This window comes from Leucopleurus acutus, assembly GCF_964270905.1.
Source record: "Leucopleurus acutus genome assembly, chromosome: 5".
Taxonomy (NCBI): Eukaryota; Metazoa; Chordata; class Mammalia; order Artiodactyla; family Delphinidae; genus Leucopleurus; species Leucopleurus acutus.
Genome location: NC_139147.1, coordinates 77,608,112 through 77,618,217, shown reverse-complemented (window position 1 = coordinate 77,618,217; position 10,106 = coordinate 77,608,112). Strand labels below are relative to the sequence as shown.

At 43.4% G+C, this 10,106-nt stretch overlaps 1 protein-coding gene across 3 annotated transcripts in view; it reads left to right on the top strand.

Moving 5' to 3' along the window:
* Nucleotides 1-2,328: 2,328 nt before the first annotated feature.
* Nucleotides 2,329-10,106, top strand: part of IL1RAP (interleukin 1 receptor accessory protein) — a gene marked incomplete at its 3' end in the record, with an annotated part of 125,062 nt that continues 117,284 nt past the window's right edge. For all 3 annotated transcript variants that reach the window (XM_082839401.1, XM_082839402.1, XM_082839403.1), the window contains exon 1: nucleotides 2,329-2,463. The remainder of the gene's footprint in view (nucleotides 2,464-10,106) is intronic.

The window sequence follows — 10,106 nt, the reverse complement described above, 5'->3', positions numbered from 1 at the left end:
AAATACTCCCATAATTCTGACACATTAACACTTTCCACATTTCTTTCAATTACTGTCCATGTTTTCATACCTTTTATACAACCTGACTAACTATATTGTAAGCCTTTTCCTTTGTAGACACAGTTTCATAATCTGTTAATTATGACAGCAAATACTTTATTGTGTGAATATACAGCATTGGTTATCTAACCATTTTCATTCCCAGTCACTTATGTTGTCTTAAAATTACAATATTTAATACTGTGATGATTTGTCTATATGACGTCATCCTCATTAAACTATGAGGAACTCCTCAAAGTGAAGGACTATATCTGGTTCAATTCTGAATCACCAACGTGTGCCTGGCACAGAGTAAGGACTTCTAGAAAGCACATGAGACTGTCTAGTTGGGTAGTTAAGAGCAAGGAGACTGCCTCAGTTCTCATTTTGCATTCTCTTCTTGTAGGCTTGTGCCCTTGGACAAGATACAACTTCTCTATATCTCATCTATAAATTGGAGATAATAACAGTACCTTATAAATTATCGTGAGAATTAGCTGATACATGCAAAGTGCCTGCTACTTTGTAAGCACATGTTATAAGAGTGTTCAATGAGTGTATTATATAAGAAAAAAAATTGGATGCCCTGAAATATATTTAATGAGTGAATAATACATCAAAGAGCAGTTTTTTTTTTTTTTTTTTTTTTTTTTTTTGCGTTATGCAGGCCTCTCATTGTTGTGGCCTCTCCCATTACGGAGCACAGGCTCCGGACGCGCAGGCTCAGCGGCCATGGCTCACAGGCCCAGCCGCTCCGCGGCATGTGAGATCTTCCCGGACCGGGGCACGAACCCGTGTCCCCTGCATCGGCAGGCGGACTCTCAACCACTGCGCCACCAGGGAAGCCCTAAAGAGCACTTTTACTTCTTCTTCATACAATAAACTTTTAAAATTTTATATTGTTTCCTTTTTGGCTTAATAACAATGTTGTGAGCATGTACTGTGTGCCAGGTAACCAGAGACAAATAATTTCTCAGGATTAATTTCCATAAGCGATATCAATAAATGAAACAACATGAACATTGCTACAGCTTCAATTATACTGCGATTTTCCCTTGGGGAGTTAAACACTTTGAGGGCAGGGGCAGTGTGTGAGTTTTGCACTGCTGTCCATCTTTAGCTGGTACCTAGAGACTGGTACCTCCTACTTCCACCTACTAGTTCATGAGGACCTTTTCTTCTTTCCTGTCTTTTCCCCCCCCCCGTCTCTTTAATTGCTTTCTTTGGATCTCAATTTCTTGGATAAATAAATAAATACGATTCAATTAGGTAACTCTAAGAGCAGAAGAAAAGTCATGGAGGTGGTGGAGTAAAGCATGTGTGAAGAGACAAGTCAACTTGGTAGATAGCTTTTGTTAGGGAGTCCCAGAAATGGGGAAAAGTGATGAAGGGCCTTGCCAGTCAGGAAGAAATCGTGATGGACTAGCGATAGAGAACAAGAGAAGATTCTTGAGCAAAGGAGTTGACAGTCATTGTAAAGCTTCTCAGGATGAGTATACAGACTACCATCTAGAGTGTTAGAGGGTGGCTGAGGGCTCTCTCAGAAATCTGGAGAAACGGGAGTGCATGAAAGGGAGTAATTCTTTTGAGATTGTTTGCTTCTATAATGATTATTTCATTCATTCACTCATTCGGTGCACATGTACTGAGTGCCTACTTTGTGCCAGGCACCTTCCTAGGCACATTGGGTATACACCAGTGGAAAATACAGGTTCCGTTTGGCTGTCCTGAGCAGTAGTTTGTTCCCATGACTGTCATTTTTGTAGCGGAGCGGAGCGCCAGACCACCGAGATTGAGTCTGTTTCTTCCCGTCGCGCTCTGGGCTTGGCACACGATGGGGGCTCAAATCCTGCGGCCTGAATTGATTTATGGCCTTGGTGCAGCACGAGAGCTAAATACACAGAGCAGGAAAGAAAAGGCGATCTCGATTGTGAGACCAGGATGTTGCAATGAGCGCAAGTGTGAGTCTATGTGTATAGCCGGGGACGCATCTCCCCAGAGCGCCTGGCATGGTGCCAAGCTGCAGGACCCACGCTGTCCCTTCCTGCGCGCTCCAGCCGGCGGCCGAAGGGCCTAGCGCAGCCTCTTGCCGACCGCGGGACTGGCGCCGCTCCTCCTCGCCGCGGGCGGGGCCGCTCTCGGTGCCGCCCCGCGGCCTCCGCTCTGGGAAGCGCTGGTGGCTGGCGAGGCGCCGGGTGGAGCGGGAGCCGCGCAGCGCCGGCCAATCGCGCAGCGGCAGGGGAGGAGCCCCAAAGGGGGAAAAAAGAAAGTGCGGCGGAAAGTAAGAGGCTCGTTGCTGGAAGACTGGCCGGATCCGGGTCCCCGGGACTCTGCTTTGGCCAAGCGCACCGAAAGACGCGGTGCCGGGCGATCCTGCACCCATCCCCGCCGCCTTCGCTGCTCCCGCTCTGCCTCCCAGGAAAGGTGAGTCTCGCGCGGTGATGAGAGCTCGGGGGATCACCGATCTAGAGAATCTTAAGGTGGAAGGATTCTTACGCATCGTCTCCTTCAACCCTATTTTACAGAAGGGCAAACTGAGGCACAGAGCAAGGCAGCGGCTGGGATAGATCACAGCTAAGTTAGTGCCGTGGGCAGGACTCGAACCCACTGTCCAGAGTCCCGTCTTCGCTTTGTAGGCATTTAAGTAACGCAGCTGTGTGAGTGCTGCGCGTCACTGCAGCCCTCTCCCAGCTCTTTAAGGGATGTACCCCGGTATACCCCCGGCCTCGGTCTCTCTGGAGTGCTGCTGTGAACGGTGAGGATAGAAGGGGGCAGTGTGTCCCAGCGTTGCCACTGGGTATCACGTCGTTTCCAGCTTGGACCTGTGACAGCCTGGGTAAAGGCTGCTTGCAGCCTCTCTCTTCCGCTGACCTGTTTTCTCAGAAAGATGCCCCGCCGAGGGTGTCCGTCAGATTCCTGGTAGAGTCCGTGGAGAGGTGAGGGACGTCCGGGCGTCAGTCACCTCGTTTGGTACAGTGCTCTCTCCAGCCCCAGGGGAAGCGGGGCCGGTCGTCCTGTGGGAAATAGGATGCTTCTCTTACAGGAATAGCTGACCTCACGGAGCCATAGCCCCCTGTCACTTCTAAGTCCTGGGAGGGAACAAGGAAGCTGAGTTAAAGAGAAAAATCACAAACACAAAAGCAAACTTCTGCCGTTTCCTTTAAGAACCAGTTCCCAGTCTGTCTTGCCTCCGCCCGCTGGTTGTGAAATTGTGAAACACCGCTAAGGTTAGCTACCAGCTGAGAAGAAGGATTTACCTGGCCTTCACTCCAGCTCTGCCACCTATTAGCCGTGTGAACTTGGGCAAGTTATCCAATCTTTCTGATACTCAGTTTTGTTTTGGTTTTTGTTTTTTTTCCAGCCATAAAATGGAGATTTTCACGGTCACAATGAGCCCTTAGGGCACTTGGGAGGATGAAACGGGATAATTCAAATAACATGGTTAGCACAGTGCCTGGCTTGGCACCTGTTCAGTTTGACATTGATGGCAACAATTATAAATGTGACTGCATAGTAACCTTGGAGACAGTGGGTTTTTAGGAAGCTGAATTTTCAGATAGAGTGACTTTTTTTTTTTTTTTAATCTAGATGTTGTGTTTTTTTCTTCTTTGGAGTTTGAACAGCTCTTTTATAGTGTTTTCTGAACGCCCTCTACATGTGACTTTGATCGTAGATGCTTGACTTGGTGTATAAAAGGTTTCCCAGTGATGCCAATGCCCTGCTAGTTTTTAGGCCAAGCCTCAGGTCTGTGAAACTTTGATCTGAGGCATCCTTTACTGGCAAAGAGGGTCTTGAATTTGATGAGAGGTAGAAAGACAAGAGGAGAAGTTGCAAGTTTCATCTATGTCACAGACTGTTCTAAGCCTTTTATTCCCCCTGTGTCAGGTCAGACAAGCAGCTTTATATTTCTCAGCTAATATAGGCAAACAACAAGATCCCCGTGTGTTTCTTTTGGATTATACAGTGATGCTGCTAAATTCAGTCCCTTTTGGACACAAACTTACCTCATATAAACACAAACATCCACATGTGCCCTCACCAGGCTTCCTTTATTATTGGCATTATTGGTATTTTAAAGTGAAATAGTGTCCTTTACGTACCCCCCACCTGGCTCATAACAATTGATTTTATTCTGATTGACTTCATACAGTTTTTACTATCATCTCCTGGCTATGCCATAAGTCCCTGAACTGAGCATCCAGTATTTATAGTTGGCTACCTGCTCCACAGTCCATCACATATGCCTGTGTTATTGATGTAGGCAGAGCAGGGATGTGATACACCTTGAGGAAAGGAAAGAGTTTGGTGGTACCCTCTTAGGTAGCTCCCGCACCAGACATTTGCAGAGGGTTGGATCGCTTGCTTCCGTCAGCCTGTTCCGTGTGCATGCATTGTGATGAGCTGGCCAGGATACATCTGAACGCGTGCCTGGGAGACTGGGGACTTGTAGGGAAAAGGAGAATGTTCAAAATAAGGTCAGAACAAGGGTATGGGAGATTGAAAGCTAATTCCTTTTAGTTCTGGTTTTTTAAAGAAAGGATACTCAGTTATACCCTTTCTCCTTATAGAGATTATTTGTTACCAAATATATATATATATATATATATATATATATATAAAACTTTAAAATTTCCACAGTGTATTCCATATATATTATCTTCCTTGTTACTTGCAGTAGCCTTGAGAGAAGGACATGGCAGACATATTAATAGTGGAAGGATAATATAATGATATGATAAGGTATGAAAAAAGCTGGTTTTGTCATCAGATTCAGATTTCAGCTCTAATTCCTATGTAGCTGGGTAATAACTAAGCAATTTATTTCACCATTTAGAGTTTCTGTTTTATCCAATTCTAAAGTGAAAAAAAAATGCTTACCCCAAGGATGTGTGTGAGGATTAAATTAAGTAGAATAATGTAAAGTACATGTAGTGAGTAAGTGCTCATTAAATGATATTCCTTCTTAGTTGATCTCAGTTTATTGAGAAAACAATTGAATAAGAGTCAGAGAAATGAGAAGTTGCCCAGGGTCACATGGTTCATAAGTTTCAGCCTTGGGAATACAGATCACAGCTTTTGACTTCTAGTTAAGGGCTTTTCCATCACACCCTGTCGTCTCTCCAATGAGATCTTTAACAATTTACTTCAGTTGTTGGGTTGACCTTATTTGTTTGGTGATTTCAGGGTATCCTTTTTGTCCCAAAGAGGATATTTCCTTGCTAAGAGAACTATAGCGGGACCAGCTCTCAAGAGAGGAAGTTTCAGGGTGATGCTCTCTAAGGCAGCCTGCCTACTCACATGTGTTTGAAGAAATGTACCTTCAATTCCTAGGAGTAAGCGTACTATGAAGACATAAAGCTTAGAATTGTGTCATGTTTTTCTTCCTGTTCTGAGTGGTTTCTTGTTTCTGCCATCCTCGTGCTAATACACAGGCTGTTAAGAAGATTGAGGAACGAATACCATGAGTGACCATACCATTTTTCTCTTCTTTTGCCAATTCCGAAGTCGGAAAGGATGGAATATAGTGAACAGTGTACAGAGGCAGCATCCGCAGGAAAGGCCACTGCTGGCTGGTGATGCTGATCATTGGTCTGGAGTTTCAATCCTCCCTGTGGAAACTGACGGCTGCAGGCTTATGTAGGAAAATGAACAGATCTGTTTCCAGCCCAGGCAATGGGGCCATTTATCAGTTGAGACTTCCCACAGGCCTTTAGGTTTCTTTGCTTTGCAGCAAGCAGACAGGCTTGCAAAGGCAGTTTGGGGAGAAACGCTGTGCTCCTTGAGTTTGGCCTTTGGAAGCATATGTTTGCTTTTGCCAAAAGGTAGGCAGTCAGCGGCATCTTACCTGGCACAGTTAGAAAAGGAGAATGTAGCTGGAGAAAATCAGAGGAAGAAGCAGAAGAAAAAAGTAAAGGTTATCTCCAATATACACACAGTTTCATTTGTTGCTCAACTTGGTCAGGCTTTTGCTGGTGACACAGATGTAGGATCTGTTGAGTCACTATTGTCTTGTCCGTGAAATATTAAAGAGAGCCACCTACTGTGCTCTTTGCTCATTTTGGAAATTGATCTGTGGGAGAAATAAAAACCCCAAAGAACAGGAAGGTTACAGAACGTTTGGTATCTTATATTTTGGGGGATTAAACCAGGTTAGCTACTGATTTGCTCTTTTTTTTTTCTCCTTTTTGAAAGTGCGAATGCATGGTTTACACCAACGAGGTTGTTAGGAGACCTCCTTGTAGCCTGACCACGTTCTGCCTAGCTCTAGCAGCTGTGGCAGTGTGGAGTCTTAGCGTCTGGAGGGTACCTCAGGCAAGTTATTATGTGGAGATGTGCCTCGGTCTCCTCAGCTGGGAAACAGGAACACTGATGCCTACCTAGAAGCTTGAGTCTCTTTCTCAGTGCCTTTTCCATAGGAGACGTTTAATGAACATGAATTCTTTCTTCTGCCATGAGTTCTTTCAGTTTATTAGTCTGTTCAGTTGTGAAAATCAAAATTTAATAGCTGCCCTTTAGTGAACTCCATCATGGCTTGTATTGAGTGTTTTACGTCTGTCATCTCATTCAGTCCTGGCAGTAATCCTGTGTATTTTTTGAGGCACCTGAGACTCAGAGAGGTTAAGTAGCAGGACCTTATCGCATAGCACAAAGCAAGCTCCAATGCTGAGACTCATCTCTGCATTTCATTTCAGAGCTAGGAAAGACCTGAAATTGTGCAGCCCCTGGACTAGAACTGAGGACCTGAATTAGGACCCATGAGCCACCCATCCCCATCCTGTCTTTCTGATCCTGGTATTATCTTGCCTGTGCCTGGGAAGTCGCTTTACCTTTGGGCCTAAAGTATGAGACAGCTGGTCTAGTTCATCTCTAAGGCTCTTCAGCTACAATACATTGTTATTTTTTTTTTTAAGATTCCTTTCAACTCTGAAGTTCTATTGCCACATCTCTTTGTAAAAGTCAAGGCTAAAGATTGAAAGGGGAATAAAGAGAAAATACCCTGCTTGTATTATGCCAAGAAATCTATTTTCTGGTTAAACAGAGGAGGGCAAGGGAAATCAGCATTCATTGGTGCATGTATTTCTGTCATTTCATTTAAGCATAAAAATAACTCTCAGGTCCATATTCTTGTCTACCTTTTACAGATGAAAGAACTGAGGTTCTGAGAGACTCAGAGAATTGCCCACAGTTATCCAGTTAGTGAGAATTAGAATGTGCGTGCCTGAGCACAAAGCTCTTCGGTCTACTATCCCGTTTACTAGACAGCACAGCATAAGAGCTGAGGACTCGCATAACCAGATCCGTAAGTGCCCCCTCCCTGTGTCCTCACGCCGCCTCAGGTGCCATCTCCTTTCCCCTGCTTTCCTTCCCAAACCTACTACTCCAATCCCTTCTTGATTCTTCCCAGTTTTGGAGAACCCTTTAAATGCTTGTAACATATTCTTTCTCTCTCTATTATAGTTAAAAAAAAATTTTTTTAAGTTTCTTTTTTAACTGTGGGCCAGTAATTTGTCCCTTTGTCTTCTTGTCCAAGTCCCTGATTAGCACCCAAGCAGCTGAGGGCATGGTTTATCCTGCCCCATGCCTAGCACAGTGCCCTGTACCCAAAAGGTTGAGTTAAATAGATGATGGATTCATGCTGTGTCAGGTACGCCCAGCATTGGCTTTCTAGTTTTCTCATACTTTATCATATCATTAATTATTTCAAAGGCCATCTCTACAGACTAATAAGGTAACTTTATTTTATTTTTTTGTAATTTTGTGGTCACAAAATCAGACAAATGATAAGGAGTCACAGACTCTAATAAGATTGAACATCACTGGCTCAATCATGGAAAAAGACATTTTTATCCCAATAGTACAAGACATTTTGCAGCAAGCACAATGAAGGATGACACTGAAGTTCATGCTTGCATATACTGACAGCAAGGCCAGTGTCAAGTGTCCTAAATAAATTACCTGAAAGAAAGTAGGAAGTTTCCAGGGAAGTGGGCAGCTGCAGTGAGCTTTGATCTCACTTTCTAAAAGCAGTGAAGAATTCATACCAGTCCAGCTATTATTTGATACAATTGGACATGAGGGCAGGTGACCTTTTATGTCTAGTTTATATGTAGGAGATGCCTGTAGTTTCTTCCTGTCTGACACATAAGTCCTTATGATGACACTGGCTTCCTCTTTTCCCAATCAGTGCTAAAGGCAACAGAAAAAAGAACCCATCATTTCTGAAAATGTTCTTTTCATAGATAACATAGTTCCTTACGCCAGTTATGGTTAGATGCTATGGTGACCTAAAATTGTGGTTGTGTAACATCATGGGCTTTAGCATCAGACCACCTTCCCTGGATTTGACCTTAGACAAGTTATTTCGTCTATCCCTACTTTATTCTCATCATCTGTAAAAAGGGGATAATAGAACCCGTTTCATCCAGCTTTTGGTAGGTGTCAGTCAGGTGCCAAAACATTTGTTAAGAGCCTGGTACGTGGGGATTTTAACCTTCATTATGATTAACAACTACAGAGATATTCAACTGCATGCCCAAATCAATATTGGATTAGAAAGTAGAAGACCTAGATTCAAATTAACAGTTTTTTTTAAATAGAATTTTAAACCCTGAAAATGCTTGTTATTATATACGCACATGCACCCAAGTATTTTTTTCTTACAATAATCTGAGGTAATCAAAGTAATTGTTCTCAACACCATTCTACATCCCGAGTCTGAGAGGCTAAATATTTCCTAAGGTCACACAGCCAGCAAATAGTGGAGTTGGGACTTGCACCCTAGATCTCTAACTCCAAGGTTATGATTTTTCCCCCTCAATCATTCAGTGCAACAGCCCTGATACTGGTTAGTGGCGTTTCCTTCTCTAAGAGTCCTTTTTCTAACCTCCAGAGTGAGGAACTTGGACAAGGTCCTCTGTAAGGCATGTTGTTCTATGAATCTGTGCCTGGAAGGTAATGACTTAGGAGACGCCATGAGAAGCTAAGAGTAGATCCATACTCTTAGTTCCACAGAGGCATCCACATGTCAGGCATGTGGAGCATCATCAGATCCAGATACCCGGCAGCGTCCTTGGCCTCAATGAGAATCACCAGTGACCACTGCGTTAGGAGTCACATCCATAAAGACACTTTCTGTGTCCTTAAGGATGTGATTCTGCTACATTCCCACAACCTGTAAACTGTTTGCTCCCTCTGGATCCAGGTTTGGGTGTGGGAGGAGTACACAGACACCTGGCTTAGGCACAGTGACATTTTTTGTTTGGGAAATAAAAAGAGAGCTTTTTTAAAAAAATATAAAGCAAGCTCTCTATCACCATTAATTACCATAATCTTCTGCAAAGCAGTAAAGGGATAAAATATTTAGCTTTAATTTGGACTGTAACATTATGAGTGCATATTTTCTACTTTCTTCTTTTGAGCTAATTTAGTGCCCATGGAAGAAGCTAGACTCTCATTGAAATAGATATAGGTGGTTTTTCCACTTAAAGAAATGATGGACACTTGAGAACGATAATACACACTCAATAGCTCTTTTCTGGAAGATTAGACTTCAGTTTTCCAGTTACAGTGTGAGACAGTAGCAGGGTTTGGGGGTTGAATGGATAAAGTGGGTGGTGAAAAGTTGGCTGGCTTTGAAGTCAGAGTTGGGTTTGAATCCTAGGTACTGCTTGCTTAGCCTGTCCAGACTTAGTTTCCTTTTCTGTAAAATGGTAATAAGCCTGCTCTTGCTATCTCCTGGTTAGATAGACCTCAATATCTATATCTATTCCCATCTCCACTCCTGCCATTCCTGATCTCACTTACCCTGCTCAACTTTTTCTCTTGTCCATAGCGGTTGTCACCTTATCAGCTTCCACATACTATTTAATTAATTTGTTTAGCCTGTCAACTGTTTAGTTTAGCCCCACTAGAGTGTCAAATCTACAAGGGCAGGGACCTTTGTTTTCCTCACTGCTGTATCCTGGGTGCCTAAAATAGTGTCTTAGCAAATAGTATCTGCCTAAATGATGCAAATAGCATCATGAGTAAATGATGAATAAATAAAAGTATAGATGTTAGTATTATTT